The sequence below is a fragment of the Schistocerca piceifrons genome, chromosome 4 (genome assembly GCF_021461385.2).
Source record: "Schistocerca piceifrons isolate TAMUIC-IGC-003096 chromosome 4, iqSchPice1.1, whole genome shotgun sequence".
Classification (NCBI taxonomy): domain Eukaryota; kingdom Metazoa; phylum Arthropoda; class Insecta; order Orthoptera; family Acrididae; genus Schistocerca; species Schistocerca piceifrons.
The window spans coordinates 616720645-616736005 of NC_060141.1; positions in this window are offsets into that span (position 1 = coordinate 616720645).

A 15361-nucleotide genomic window follows, 5' to 3' on the forward strand; every position below is an offset into this window, starting at 1 on the left:
TTTTGAATCACCATCCCCCAAGTACTTAGTGTAACACACACCTCTTTCCTGCTGTGAACGTCTGAACATAGAAACAACTGCAGTAACTTCCCCCCCCCCCCAATTTCCCACATAATTCTTGGCACAATTTGTTTTATGGCTTTCACTCGTTTCATCAACTGATTTACACTGATGACAGTATTTAGTTAGCACTTCTATGTCTAAAACTTTACCTGTGTCAACACTAGTGACAGTTGCAACTGCATTTTTTGATGTGTGACCTCTCTTCTGCCATGTGCCATCAACTGCCACAGATAAGTCTGTTGTGTCATTTAATTCTACTGCTTCTTTAGCAGCAGCTTTCATAGAAGCAACAGCAACAGATTTGACACATTCACCAATTACTTCTGTGTACTTACTTGATCTGGTTGGTGGGTTTGGCAAGTTCAGCGTTGCACATACTTCAGCTGCAGCCAATCCTTTCCCAATGCACCTCATTCCATACAGGAATCTAACATTGCTCTCAAACAAGTCATTCTTGCATTTTCCAGAAGTCCAAAATGATCAAAATGATGTCGAGAGCCTGCAAACTTCGCACTAAATATCAAGTTTGTTAGCCAGTCCAGTCCTTGTAGTTGAGTCCTCAGAGATGCTAATTTGTCCACCGCAGACCTTACATGACACAGCATCTTGCAAAACTTGTCCTAACACACTCAAATCTAAAAGAACATAACCTAAACTATTTTGATCCTTGCCAATAAATAAATTCTCATGGTCTCCAAGTTTCCTCTTCGAAGCACTAGTAGGTGTGTCCTTATTACGGGTCTGTGAAAAATCTATTTCAGGATCATCACTGGATTCAGATTTTGTGATATGCTGATTTCTATGGAAACGTCGCTTCTTAAAACAACCCTTTCTTTTCGTCATGTTGAAAAGATGTATAAGAGCGTGTAATAACACACCAAACCACTATATTTTCAGTTCAAAACTTATGAAACACGACAAACACAAAGTAAATAAACAAAATGCATATGCTATACCGTCATTTATGTTTATTGTTTACACAGTGCATCCAACCTCTTAACACGAACATTAACATGATTCCAAGGAATAAATACCTGAAAATCACAGCCTTCTAGATTGAATAGTTCAAGAGATAGAGACACTTCAGCAAGTCAGTGCAGAACGACCGGATAATTTTACACAAGCACTATTAACTTTGAAATGATAAAAACTACACTTCCAATTGTAATTTTTCGACAAATAATGCATCAATTACTCAGGAGAGATCAAATATTAATAAGAGATAAAAATCCGAAAATGTCACTTTTTGACCAGTTCCGCCATACATACTCCCCTTAAGTGTTCCAAAAAATATAGAATATGCTACACCTTAGCGATCATACCACCTAATTCTTCGTCATTTTTACACTAGTTTTTGTATTTTTGTTTTCCTCTTTCATGTTGTCTAGAGCACAATTTTGATTAGAGTCACACGTTCTTGACGTATTTATTTAGCATATGTTGTGTACATAATCCCTCCACATTACAGACTACATAGAACCAAAAAATTTTCAGTATCTGATCAAAGGTACTACAAAGCCAAATGTACCACTAATATTGAAAATATAAACGAAATATTTATTCTTCTCTCGCTCACCCACCCCCCTTCCACCTCACACTGAACACACATAAAATGGCATGAAATGACAACACAGTTGCCTTCATAACATATTTGAGGCGAATACCAAGTAACAGCACGAAGGTGTATAAAAATACAATTAAATTATCGAGTGTGGAAGGTATGATGACGGTATCATACATGAACTCGAAGTGATTAGTCTTGAAAGATCTCTTGTGATTAATGATAATTACCTCTTCTCTCTTGCAGTATGACAATGCCGATGACGATGCGGCGGTCATCTTCTTGAGGATTAGTTCCGTTCATCCGAAGATTTGCTGCAATGGGTCATAACGTGCGTAGGGGGGACCAGGTCTACCTGAAGCTCGTAGATACAAAACGCTTTTCTTTCACGAGCTATCCACTTTTTAGTTGTTAGACACATAGAGAACAAATATACGTCCGTACACCACGGTGGACGAGAACAGAAGAGCTATGTTACAAGCATTAAAGAGTTGCCGAAAATCTGAAGGCACATTGTTTTTAATTTTTCCTCCGCGCTCTCAGATTAAATTAACATGGCGTAATACGACTTAATATATACCTTTGGTGCATTCAACTGGTACCTGTGTGAATTAACACATCTCGTTCGTCCATACAGATAAACCTGATAGGTACCTATACAACTGCCCCCCTACTGTATACTGACTTGCTCCACTAAAACGCGCGTCATTTACGACGGCGGCCGAGTTTAGGTTCGTTCTGCACGTCTGACGTTTTAGATTAGATTAGTTTTTCGTTCCATAGATTCATGCTGAGGAGATCCTCGTGGATGTGGAACATGTCAACCTTTTTTTTTTTTTAGCTGAGAGAACAATACTAATAGTATGAATATATACAATACATCATTTGTTTCTATTAAAAAATTCGTCAATGGAGTAGATGGAGTTGGCTACTAGTAAGTCTTTCAGGCTCCTTTTAAATTGATCTTTATTTGTAACTAAATTTTTTATGTTTGCTGGCAAATTATTGAAGATGAGTGTTCCTGAGTAGTGGACCCCTTTTTGAACTTAAAGTGCTTTTAAGTCTTTGTGCAGATCATTTTTGTTCCTGGTATTGTATGTATGAACTGAGCTGTTTGTTTGAAAAAGAGATATATTATTTAGGACAAATTTCATTAAGGAGTAAATGTACTGAGAGGCAGTGGTTAGTATACCCAGTTCTTTGAAATGGTTTCTACATGACATCTGTGAATTTACTCCACAAATAATACATATTACACGCTTTTGGACTCAGAAAACTTTTGTTTGACTTGGAGAGTTACTCCAAATTATTATACCATATGACATTGTGGAATGAAAGTAGGCAAAGTATGCAAGCTTTTTCATTTTTATGTAGCCTATGTCTGCTATATGTCTGCTAACACTCGAATTGCAAATACAGATTTGTTAAGGCGTTTCTGCGGTTCTGTGGTGTGCTCCTCCCAACTGAATTTATTATCAAGTTGTAATCCCAGGAATTTAAGACTGTCAACCTCTTCTATCTGCTCTTCTTCATACTTTATGCATATGCTGGGTGGAAACCTCTTACAGGTTCTGAATTGCATGTAGTGAGTCTTTTCAAAGTTTAATGTCAATGAGTTGGCTTTAAACCATTTATTAATATCCATGAAAATACCACTAGCAGATCTTTCTAGAGCTACACTCGACATAATATTTATTGCAATACTTGTGTCATCTGCAAACAAAATGCACTCTGCTTCTGGCAGTGTAACTGATGAGAGATCATTAATGTACACAAGAAAAAGCAATGGCTCTAAGATGGATCCTTGTGGGACACCACATGTCATTTCTTCCCATTCTGATGATGGCTGATGACTTAATTCACTAGTCCCTTGTACTGACACCCTTTGTCTCCTGTTAGCTAGGTATGACTTGAACCATTTTGCAGCACTGCCCATGACACCATAGAATTCTAATTTATTTAAAAGGATGTTATGGTTCACACAATCAAATGCCTTTGACAAATCACAGAAAATACCTGCTGCTTATAACTTGTTATTTAATGAATTAAGTACATGTTCACTGTAGGTGTGAATAGCCTTCTCGATATCAGAACCCTTCAGAAATCCAAACCGTGTTCTTGATAATATGTTATTTGTGGTCAGATGGTTGAGAAGCTGCCTGTACATTACTTTTTCTAAAATTTTTGAGAATGCTGGCAAAAGTGAAATCGGTCTGTAGTTTGATGGTTTCTCTTTATCCCCTTTCTTGAATAGAGGCTTAACATCTGCATATTTTAGCCAGTCAGGAAATGTTCCAGTTATAATTGACTGGTTACACAAGTAACTTAGAACTGTACTAAACTCACAAGAACATGCCTTAATTAACTTTGTTGATATTTCATCGTAACTACTAGAACGCTTTGTTTTCAAAGGTTTTATTATGGAAGTTATTTCTTTTGGTGAAGTGAGTGACATATTCATGTAGCTGAAGCTATTTGTAAAGGCTCGTTTCAGATATTCAAGGGCATTATTTACTGATCCTGACAATCCCATTCTATCAGTAACAGATATAAAGTACTTGTTAAATAGATTTGCCACACTATGCCCATCGGTTACTAATGTGTCATCTACCCTTAATGCTATTTGCTCCTGTTCCTTTCTGGTTCTGCCAGTCTCCTCTTTCACTATATCCCATATTGTTTTTATTTTGTTCCCTGACATTGCTATCTTCTTTTCGTAGTGTATTTGTTTAGATCTCTGAATTACTTTTTTTTAATATTTTACAGTATTCCTTGTATTTAGCTAAATCATCAATATTGGAGCTATTCGTGGTCGACAGATACATTTACCTTTTTTGTCTTACAGGAAATCTTTATTCCTTGTGTAATCCATGGTTTTATTATAGACTGCTGTTTAATTTGAGTAAGTTTTAGAGGAAAACAGTTTTCAAACATGGTACTGACATTGTTCATGAATGTATTATATTTTCATTCATGTCATGGGCACTATAAACATCTTTCCAGTTCATATCTTTGAGCATTTTCCTAAAACACAATTTTTGGTTGACTGACTACTCTCCTGTACTCAGACTTAGCAGTCTTGATAATCTGCTCAGAATTTACATCTAAAACAAGGAGCTGCATGTCATGATCTTATAGTCCATTTATTACAGGTTTTAAGATATGATTTTGATCCTTTGATTTGTCTATAAAAATGTTATCAATGGCTGTCCTTGAGGATTTAGCGATCCTAGTTGGAAAGTTTACAGTGTGAGTTAGATTGAAAGACAACATTACTAACTGCAGTAAATGTTTACTGGAAGATTGCATTAGAAAATCTGTATTAAAGTCACCAGCAATCAAAATTTCTTTGTTTCTTCCTGTTAAATAACCCAAAAGAGCTTCTAGATGATTTATGAATAGATTATAATTTCCTGCAGGTGCTCGGTAAATAGTTACTATTATATAGGATCTGTTATGGAACTCTACTTCTGTTGCACATGCTTCTAGATGCTGATCTAAACAGAATTTATTAATGTCAATGTTCTTGAATTTATGGCAGTTTTTAATAAATGTGGCAACTCCTCCTCCATCCATATTTACTCTGCAGAAGTAGGAAGCTAGCTTAAATCGTGAAATGTCTAACATATCTATGCCAGTGGTCACTTGATGTTTAGAGAGGCAGATTATGTCAATTTGGTTAGATGAATTCATTTCATCAATACAAATGAGTAGTTCATCAATTTTATTTCTGAGTCCCGGAATGTTCTGGTGTAATAAAGATAACTGATACTGCATACCAATGGGATTATAACTGCTTTGGCGAAGATGAACTGGCAGTTTCTGATTACTTTCTGTTAAACATTGTTTAAATGGAATCTGTATGCTAAAATCTGACTTCTGTTCATCTGTTTTCTCAAACTGAGTGTGTCTGCCAATCTCTCTTAAAACTCGTTTTCTTTCCCCATTCCCTATCCTAAAAAAGTCATTCCTCTGACACCTGTAACCACTAGTATTTTACCACTTGTGACAGTGCCCCCCCTTACGTTTTCTGCAATCAACCCAGACAGTTTTCCCTTCCCTTTCCTACTGAGGTGAAGGCCATGCCTAGTGTAGTCCCACCTATCGATAGCATCCACAGGAATCAAACCAATATGGGACCCTATATCCGTCCCAAGTAGCCACTCCAACTCCAAGTTCACCCTCCTGACGGAAGAGTTCAAATGAGGCCGATCATGGCGTCTCAACACAGACACAAATCCCACACTCATGTGTTTCGTTGCTAATGCTACCTTCACCAGGTCACTCTCTATGGAATATTCAGAGTCTCTGCCAATGCTATTTTCCGGACCACCCACTATAATCACGGCATCCTCCTTCGTGAAATCTTTGCATAGAGAACCTACATCCTCTGTTACCTACCCCAGATCTGCACTAGGCTTGAAAAAGTTTGTGACCTGGTACTCTGGACCTAGATTTTCCTGCAGTAGTTGGCCAACACCTCTACCATGGGAGCCACCTAACAACAAAACTTTCTTTTTCTTTACAAATTTCCCTGTCTTTTTCAAGTCCTTGAAAGCTTGTTGTGCCCTTTCTACAGCTTCAGCTACATGAGGCTCATCCGATTCTGACTGAGGCAACAGGTCAAATCTATTTTCAAGATTTATGATAAAGCTGTTTGATGCTCTCCTTTGCCTGTTCCCCCTATTACCTATTGCCACTTCCCACCTCTGTTCACCCTTCTCCCTCTTTAACCTGTCCAGTTCCTCCCTTGCCTTGTCTAACAAGGGGAGGCCGCCAACTGTGAAATTCAGATTCGATTCATACTGCGCATAATAAAAGTTCATGGCCAGAGGTGTAATGTGGCAAAGCACCAAGATGCACTTCTCAGCTGTTGTCAGGAAATCGACAGTTAAAATAAACCGTTGCCGTGAAATACTCTCTACGTTCAGTAATTTTCTATAGCATTGTGGCGCAGCGGTAAGCGCTCGGGTTCGTAATCCGAACGTCACCGGATCGAATCTCGCGCCATGCAACTTCTTTTTTTATTATTAGTTTTTTTGTAATTCAAATATATATATATTTAAAACATGACGCAAAATACCGACAAACACTGTTGGTATGACTATGAATTACTCACCTTTCATCGAAGTACAATAGGAAATAAACAATTGCCGCTGTTCTTTATTGCGAAATAGGGGTTTTGTAATTCAAATGTGTGTATATATATATATATATATAATTCCCGGCAATCAGTTACAACAATTATATATATATATATATATATTTGAATTACAAAAAAATGTTCGAAGTCGCCAGTTTTTCCACGACAAACGACTTTCAGCAACTTATTATATGCATAGTTGTTGTAACTGATTGTCGGGAATTATATATATATATATATATATATATATATATATATATATATATATATGTGTGTGTGTGTGTGTATATATATATATATGTATATATATATATATATATATATATACACATTTGAATTACAAAACCCCTATTTCGCAATAAAGAACAGCGGTAATTGTTTATTTCCTGTTGTACTTCGACGAAAGGTGAGTAATTCATAGTCATACCAACAGTGTTTGTCAGTATTTTGCGTCATGTTTTAAAACTCTCCAGAAAGTCTTTTGGATTACGTGTTGCGTTAGCATAATGGTTAAAGTGTTTGGCTGCTGATCGAAAGGTTCTGATTTAAAACTTTGTTCGGGGCTTAATATTTTCTTTATTTAAAAACAATATCGAAGTGTCTTACTTCATGAATTTTATTCGTTTGAATGTAATTTTTTAAAATTTCTGGTGGCAACTAAAATCGACCATACGGAAAGTATATGCAGTGGACTTTTACCTCTGCAAACTCTTTAAAATTTCGTGCAGTGGTTTACTACATTTAATGCTGCACAATAACTGCATTGAACATCGAAACAAAATTAAGTTATTTATGGGGGGGAAGGTACCAGTCAAGAAGATGTGTAAAAATCAAATTTTTGGACTAAATAGTTTTTGTGAAATCGAATGATAAGTGTGTCAAAGCAGTCGGAACACCCTGTGTCTGCACAGGCGAGCAGTGCCGTGATGGCAAAATCGCGCACAGCGCAGAATGCGGGGAGCACGTCTCTGTAGCAGCGGAAGGGTTAATGCGGCCGTGGTGGCTTTACTTCATGAACTGCGCGCTCCCCCTAAACGTAAGTTTGCTTGGCGCGTGCAACTGGCAACACAGCAAAATCCTGCGTCTGGGCGGGCATGCGCGAACCGCCAAGATAAGAAAATTGAACTATAGCACTGGACGACAGTATACAATCGCGGTGCAATCAAACATTTTCAGTTTTCTGTCTTCAGGCTTCTTAAATTATGATTTTTGGCCTGTATAGGCACGAAAGACCTTTATTAGTGCCCAACCTTTTAATTTGTTCTTTGCCAAGACGTGTCAGAGTTATAATACGTACATTTGTGTTTACAAATAATGTACAACAAGCACATTTGAAAGTCAAAATTTTTGATTCCCTTATTGGAGTATAACCATTGCCTGCTACCGTCATGGTTAAGCACATGTGTGTCACTTGGTATACACTGTACATGCACTTTGTGAGGTCATTGATACCACAGCTATAGATGGATTTATCGTGAAGTTTGCTTGGGAAGTGTTCATCACGTTGCTTCAAAGTGGAGTGCCGTTGTGTGTGCACATTTGCAGCACCATGTACGGCCCAAGGCAGTGTTTCCCCATCGCAGTTCACATATTTCACTGATCGAATCCAACTCGTGCATTCAGTACCACATCGGCACTTCATCGAAGTCAAGGTAAGTTCACCATGTTTTCAACTTTATTCCGAACATTTTGCTAAATGTCTGTCGCCCACAACTCTACCGAGCACTCGCACTTGTTTTTCACTACGACACATGGGTACTTTCATTTTTCAGTATTAACAGGATAACATGTGTACATAAGTTTCACATGGTGTGCACAAGCCTCTGTTCATACATCTTATCCGACGCGATCGTCATTCATTCAACTTACTGAAAAGAAGAAAACTTCATACAATGCATGTTGCAATAAGCCAACACAGCTACACTTAGCTACGCCTCTTGCAAGTCTCCTAGAAGATGTCTGCTAGTCTGCTGGACTGGTTATATGGAAAAGAAGACGCATCCATTCTACGCCGTTACTACAGTCCCTTGTTTACTTATAAGAGAACCATTGAGTATATTCTTCGTGGAAATTTACTCGTTTTTGTTTAGTGTTTCTTATCTACTGGTAAATTCTGACAGTACAATACCGTGTCATTAAAGTCATCAACATGGACCGTTTGATAATACCTACTATTAATAGTGATGGGCTAAACTGCGATTTTCCGATATCAGTGATTTCTGTGAATGCTACTTTTCAGTATCTGTTATTCTTAACTGTGATTTGTCGCAAAGAGTCGCAGTTAAGGAACATAGGTCGTGTATCCCTCCGCCACTGCTATTTCTGCGATTTCTGCTACTTCCGCGATTTCTGCTACTTCTGCGATTTCTGTGACTTCTGCTACTTCTGCGATTCTGTGATTCCTGCGATTTCTGCGATTTCTGCGACTTACCACCGTATGAAAAAGTTACATCTGTCAACACAGAAAATTGCATCTCAACAAACCTGTCACTGGCAAGTATGTCTTACGTTTTTTCTTCCGTTGGCTTTAATTTTGTATTAAAGAAACAACTGTGAAAATATTAATAGTGTAATTAATATGTAAGTAGCCGTACAGTACCATAATAGTTCGTATTTAGAAAATGAATTCTAACATATTGTTATGTTCACAGGTACCTGAACTACATTTCAGTCACTCAGTAAAGTGATAGCTCAAAAGATCATTGTCAACAGATCTGAAGAAATTGCCACTGCGTCTTTAGACCGTTTTCGTCAGACGAGAGGTTAGTTTCTAAGCGTTTCGATGGACTTAATTACTACTGTGAGATCGTTCTTGCAAATGTGATATTCATTATAGCAAATATTAGCAATCTACTCTGTCAATTATATTGCTAGTAATTAATGACAGCAAAAATTGTTTAATAATCCTTGTGTTTTTGCAGACACAGTTCTGACTCTGATTACTGGTTGCTGTACGTATCTATCCACATCAAGGCTGTTGAGAGAGACTCGTGAAGATTCAAGACAGCTCTTAGAGGATTTGCAGTTTAAAAGTGAAATAATTGTGAAATAAGTGTGTGAATGATTAAACTGTGTTTTATTGAAGTTGTTGTGCGATTTTAAAGGAATAATAAATGTCAAATACAGTGAGTGAGTAATAAAAATCTCATTTTCCACATGTTTAAGCCGTCCTATACCCATAATTTTCCGCCACTTACTTATTGGTAAACACTTGTTGGAGAGTGACATGCCGCCCCCCCCCCCCCCCCCCCCCCCGCCTTTCTCCACAATCTTGGTGTGACACTGACCTGTAACATATCCCGAAGTCTACAATATGCATTTTGAGACTGTTGATATGGAAGTGGGAAGTACAGATCTTCCAGTTAAATCAGGAATAGCTTAAGTGCATTACTTGAAAGTAACACAGGAAAAGCTTACTTATCTAGGTAGTGTCGGCAAAAAATTCTTGTGTGTGAAGTTGCCATGTAGAACACCAGGTGTAAAACTTTTCTCCCGAGTCTTGAACTGTGTTGGAACAAAAGTGAGGCATTCATATGACTGTTTTCATTTCTCTACACTTATACAGATGTCTGAGCTCTGCTGTGTTAACATTGCAAAGTCCTGTAGGCATGTGGGGTATTAACCAAAACTGTCATATTGGATGCAGAATCAAACACATTTGTTACGTTACTTGATATTTTCAGGAGAAAAAGGCAATGTTGCTTCTTATTAATATAATACATTCAGAGTCACAGCAGTATTTGACCAACCATAACTGATGCTGAATGTGCATGTCGTCATATAATATGAAGGGCTTATTTCAATAGTGGTACAAGTCCATTACCTCCACTTTTCTGTCTATAATGCTTCTGAAATTAGTGATCCAAACAAACATAAATAAAGGTTCATCTCTAGCAAGAAGCCATATGCTTGAATATTTCTGGTATCTCAACTGCAGATTTTTAAGCGCTCATTTAACTTTATGACTCTGTATCTCAAAATGAACAAAAATGGACTTGTACCACTATTGAAATAAGCCCTTCATATGCACACACAGCACATCGATCTCGTGAGGCACAAGGCTCTCATAACGAAGTGCGTACGTCGGTCAACAGATGAGACTAGGAAAAGTATGTTAACTGCGCTTTTTAGTTGCTACTTGCGACTCGTAGTTGCGATTTGTCACAGAAATCGCAGTTTGACTCGGTAGCGAATAGCGTAGTATGAACTTTGCTCAACAGATGGCAGTGCTAACTGCGCTTTTTCGTTGCTACTTGAGACTTTTAGTTGCGACTTGTCACGGAAATCGCAGTTGGACTCCATAGCGTACCGCAGAGATGGACGTAGTACGAACTTTGGCCAACAGATGCCACTGTTAACCGCGCTTTTTAGTTGCTACTTGCGACTCTTAGTTGCGACTTGTCACTGAAATCGCAGAAAGCAGTGCTAAATTCGACCAATAGATGGCTCACGTCTTTGAATGTGAAATACTACTTGCGACTGCTAACTGTGACTGAAATCGCAGTTAGATTCTGTAAAGTTGCTACTGTGATATCTGTGACTTCTCAGTCACTGTGATTTCTAACAGATACGCGATTTCCTGCCCACCACTACCTACTATGATTGTTCTCCAGTGTTTATGATGTTATCTTTTTCACTACAGGATTTCTCTTTTGTGTATTATGTGTATAAATATGTCGCTACAAGGACTGTATTAGTCAGTAGCTGTAAGACAATGTTTGGGTAACTAGTGATCAGATGCAAACCATGAACATACATTCATGCCATTCTTATCAGCAACTTATAACATCTGGTCTGATCCCGTGTAGTTTGGTAAGACGAGACCTCAATTTAACTTTTATGACTTCTGACATTTTGTATCCTTATAATTCCCACATATTCACACTATCACATTCACACACATATTTTTAAATTGACAATTATTTGTATCATGGTACATTGTTTATGTCATGGTATAGTACCTAACACCTAACCACTGTGTTTCTTACTTATCCCAGGACGTGTTCATGCATCATTCGCTGGAAGGAAACTTAATACTAACTGAAAACTCGGCACACAGTTGCTCAATAGCTACTACTGCATCACTTTTTCCGTATACACATATCAACTTTCCATCACTACACAGCTGTATACATTGATCATATAGTGTTACAAGAGAGCAAAAGTTTATAATGGGGCTCACGTTTCATTATATCTTTTGCACATGAAAATAAAAGTGTTGACGTAGGTGCGCCACAGTCTCATTATTTTTCATACAAAACTTTACATCTATTGCTTTCTTCATTGTACGTAGATATCCTCCTATTGTGTTTAGCGTAGCTGATATACAGGGTGGTCCACTGATCGTGACCGGGCCAAATATCTCGCGAAATAAGCGTCAAACGAAAAAACTACAAAGAACGAAACTTGTCTAGCTTGAAGGGGGAAACCCGATGGCGCTATGGTTGGCCCGCTAGATGGCGCTGCCATAGGCCAAATGAATATCAACTGCGCTTTTTAAAAATAGGAACCCCCATTTTTTTATTACATATTCGTGTAGTACGTAAAGAAATATGAATGTTTTAGTTGGACCACTTTTTCCGCTTTATGACAGATGGCGCTGTAATAGTCACAAACATATGGCTCACAATTTTAGACGAACCGTTGGTAACAGGTAGGTTTTTTAAATTAAAATACAGAACGTAGGTACGTTTGAACATTTTATTTCGGTTGTTCCAATGTGATACATGTACCTTTGTGAACTTATCATTTCTGAGAAGGCGTCATTTCTGAGAAGGCGTCATTACCTGTAAATACCAAATTAATGCAATAAATGCTCAAAATGATGTCCGCCAACCTCAATGCATTTGGCAATACGTGTAACAACATTCCTCTCAACAGCGAGTAGTTCGCCTTCCGTAATGTTCGCACATGCATTGACAATGCGCTGACGCATGTTGTCAGGCGTTGTCGGTGGATCGCGATAGCAAATATCCTTCAACTTTCCCCACAGAAAGAAATCTGGGGACGTCAAATCCGGTGAACGTGCGGGCCATGGTATGGTCATGAAATATGCTATTCAATACCGCTTCCGTCATGTTGGAAGTACATCGCCATTCTGTCATGAAGTGAAACATCTTGTAGTAACATCGGAAGAACATTACGTAGGAAATCAGCATACATTGCACCATTTACATTGCCATCGATAAAATGGGGGCCAATTATCCTTCCTCCCATAATGCCGCACCATACATTAACCCGCCAAGGTCGCTGATGTTCCACTTGTCGCAGCCATCGTGGATTTTCCGTTGCCCAATAGTGCATATTATGTCGGTTTACGTTACCGCTGTTGGTGAATGACGCTTCGTCGCTAAATAGAACGAGTGCAAAAAATCTGTCATCGTCCCGTAATTTCTCTTGTGCCCAGTGGCAGAACTGTACACGACGTTCGAAGTCGTTGCCATGTAATTCCTGTGCATAGAAATATGGTACTGGTGCAATCGATGTTGATGTAGCATTCTCAACACCGACGTTTTTGAGATTCCCGATTCTCGCGCAATTTGTCTGCTACTGATATGCGGATTAGCCGCGACAGCAGCTAAAACACCTACTTAGGCATCATCATTTGTTGAAGGTCATAGTTGACGTTTCACATGTGGCTGAACACTTCCTGTTTCTTTAAATAACGTAACTATCCGGCGAAAAGTCCGGACAATTGAATGATGATGCCCGGGATACAGAGTAGCATACATAGCGCACGCCCGTTGGGCATTTTGATCACAATAGCCATACATCAACACGATATCGACGTTTTCCGCAATTGGTAAACGGTCCATTTTAACACGGGTAATGTATCACGAAGCAAATACCGCCCGCACTGGCGGAATGTTACGTGATACCACGTATTTACACGTTTGTGACTATTACCGCGCCACCACAAAGCGAAAAAAGTGGTCCAACAAAAACATTTATATTTCTTTACGTACAACACGAATATGTAATAAAAATGGGGGTTTCTATTTTAAAAAAAAACGCAGTTGATATCCGTTTGACCTATGGCAGCGCCATTTATCGGGCCAGCCATAGCGCCATCTTGTTTCCCCCTTCAAGCTAGACGAGTTTCGTTCTTTGTAGTTTTTTCGTTTGATGCTTGTTTCGTGAGATATTTGGCCCGGTCACTATCAATGAACCACCCTTTTTAGTCAATTGTAAATGCGTATTACTGTAAATAGTAATTAATCTGTAAATACTTTTTCAGACACAGATTTTTTTATTTTGATTATTGTAAATATCCCTGGATGAGGTATCGAATATATTGCTTCCCCCTACTTATACTTCCCGAGGAGATCACGAATGTAAAATTAGAGAGATTAGAGCGCGCACGGAGGCTTTCAGACAGTCGTTCTTCCCGCGAACCATACGCGACTGGAACAGGAAAGGGAGGTAATGACAGTGGCACGTAAAGTGCCCTCCGCCACACACCGTTGGGTGGCTTGCGGAGTATCAATGTAGAATGTAGAATGTAGAATGTATTCTCTTCTTTTAGTTTTAGCTTTGTAGTGCAGACTCTTCATTTTTACAGTAATTAACTTACATTATAAAGTTTCTAAAATACAGTTTGGTTGGTGCTCATTTGCTAAGCTGCTGAGTCTGCCAGCTATGAAATGCGTCGGACCACGCTGTGCTGTGTGCATGTGCAGCAGCTGTTGACATGTCAGCTAGACTCACTGCACGTGCATAGTGTCGCCCTCCCTTCATTATATTACATGTTTTGTGTCTCAGGCATATTAATACAGTGCGTTTAGAGCGTGCACAGATTACTGAAATATATCTCGCGCTCGGCGATGGAAGTGTTTTCAGAGCTTTTTATGCCTCATGGACCTTTAATGTAAATCTTAAATAACTAAAACTTACATTCTATTCAATCAACAAACATGAAATAAGTATGTAACAATCTTGCCTTAATACTAGGCATAATACTTTGATATAAAGGTTCAAATGAACTTTTGTCATCTTGTGTATACATAACACTAGTTCTTAGTTTTTCAACCTATGCTAACTTTCCCTAGTGCACAAATTCCTACAAATCCTTATGTGGGTAGAGTCGTTTGTCCTTTTCACTGTTCAGGTAGGCTAACCTATAAGTGCCTGGATGTGGGATTTTAGATATGACAGAAGGTCCAAAGTCCTGCCATTTGCGATTTAACTTCCATACTTTGTAGATTTTTGGCCTGTTCTTAGGAGTACCAATTGTCCTACATGGAAGTGAACAGTGCGTTATAATCTCTTGTCATACAATCTCTTTCTTTGATCTACTTTTTCGTCAAGATTGACCAACGCCTGGCGCATTCTATCTTAAAGTGCCGTTTCCTTTCTAGGAAGTTTAGGTAGTGGTTTCTCCCAGTCATCTACCTATCTTCTTCCAATCATTAGTTCACTTGGTGCATAGTCAGTAGGATCTACATCTACATCTACATTTATACTCCGCAAGCCACCCAACGGCGTGTGGCGGAGGGCACTTTACGTGCTACTGTCATTACCTCCCTTTTCTGTTCCAGTCGCGTATGGTTCGCGGGAAGAACGACTGTCTGAAAGCCTCCGTGCGCGCTCGAATC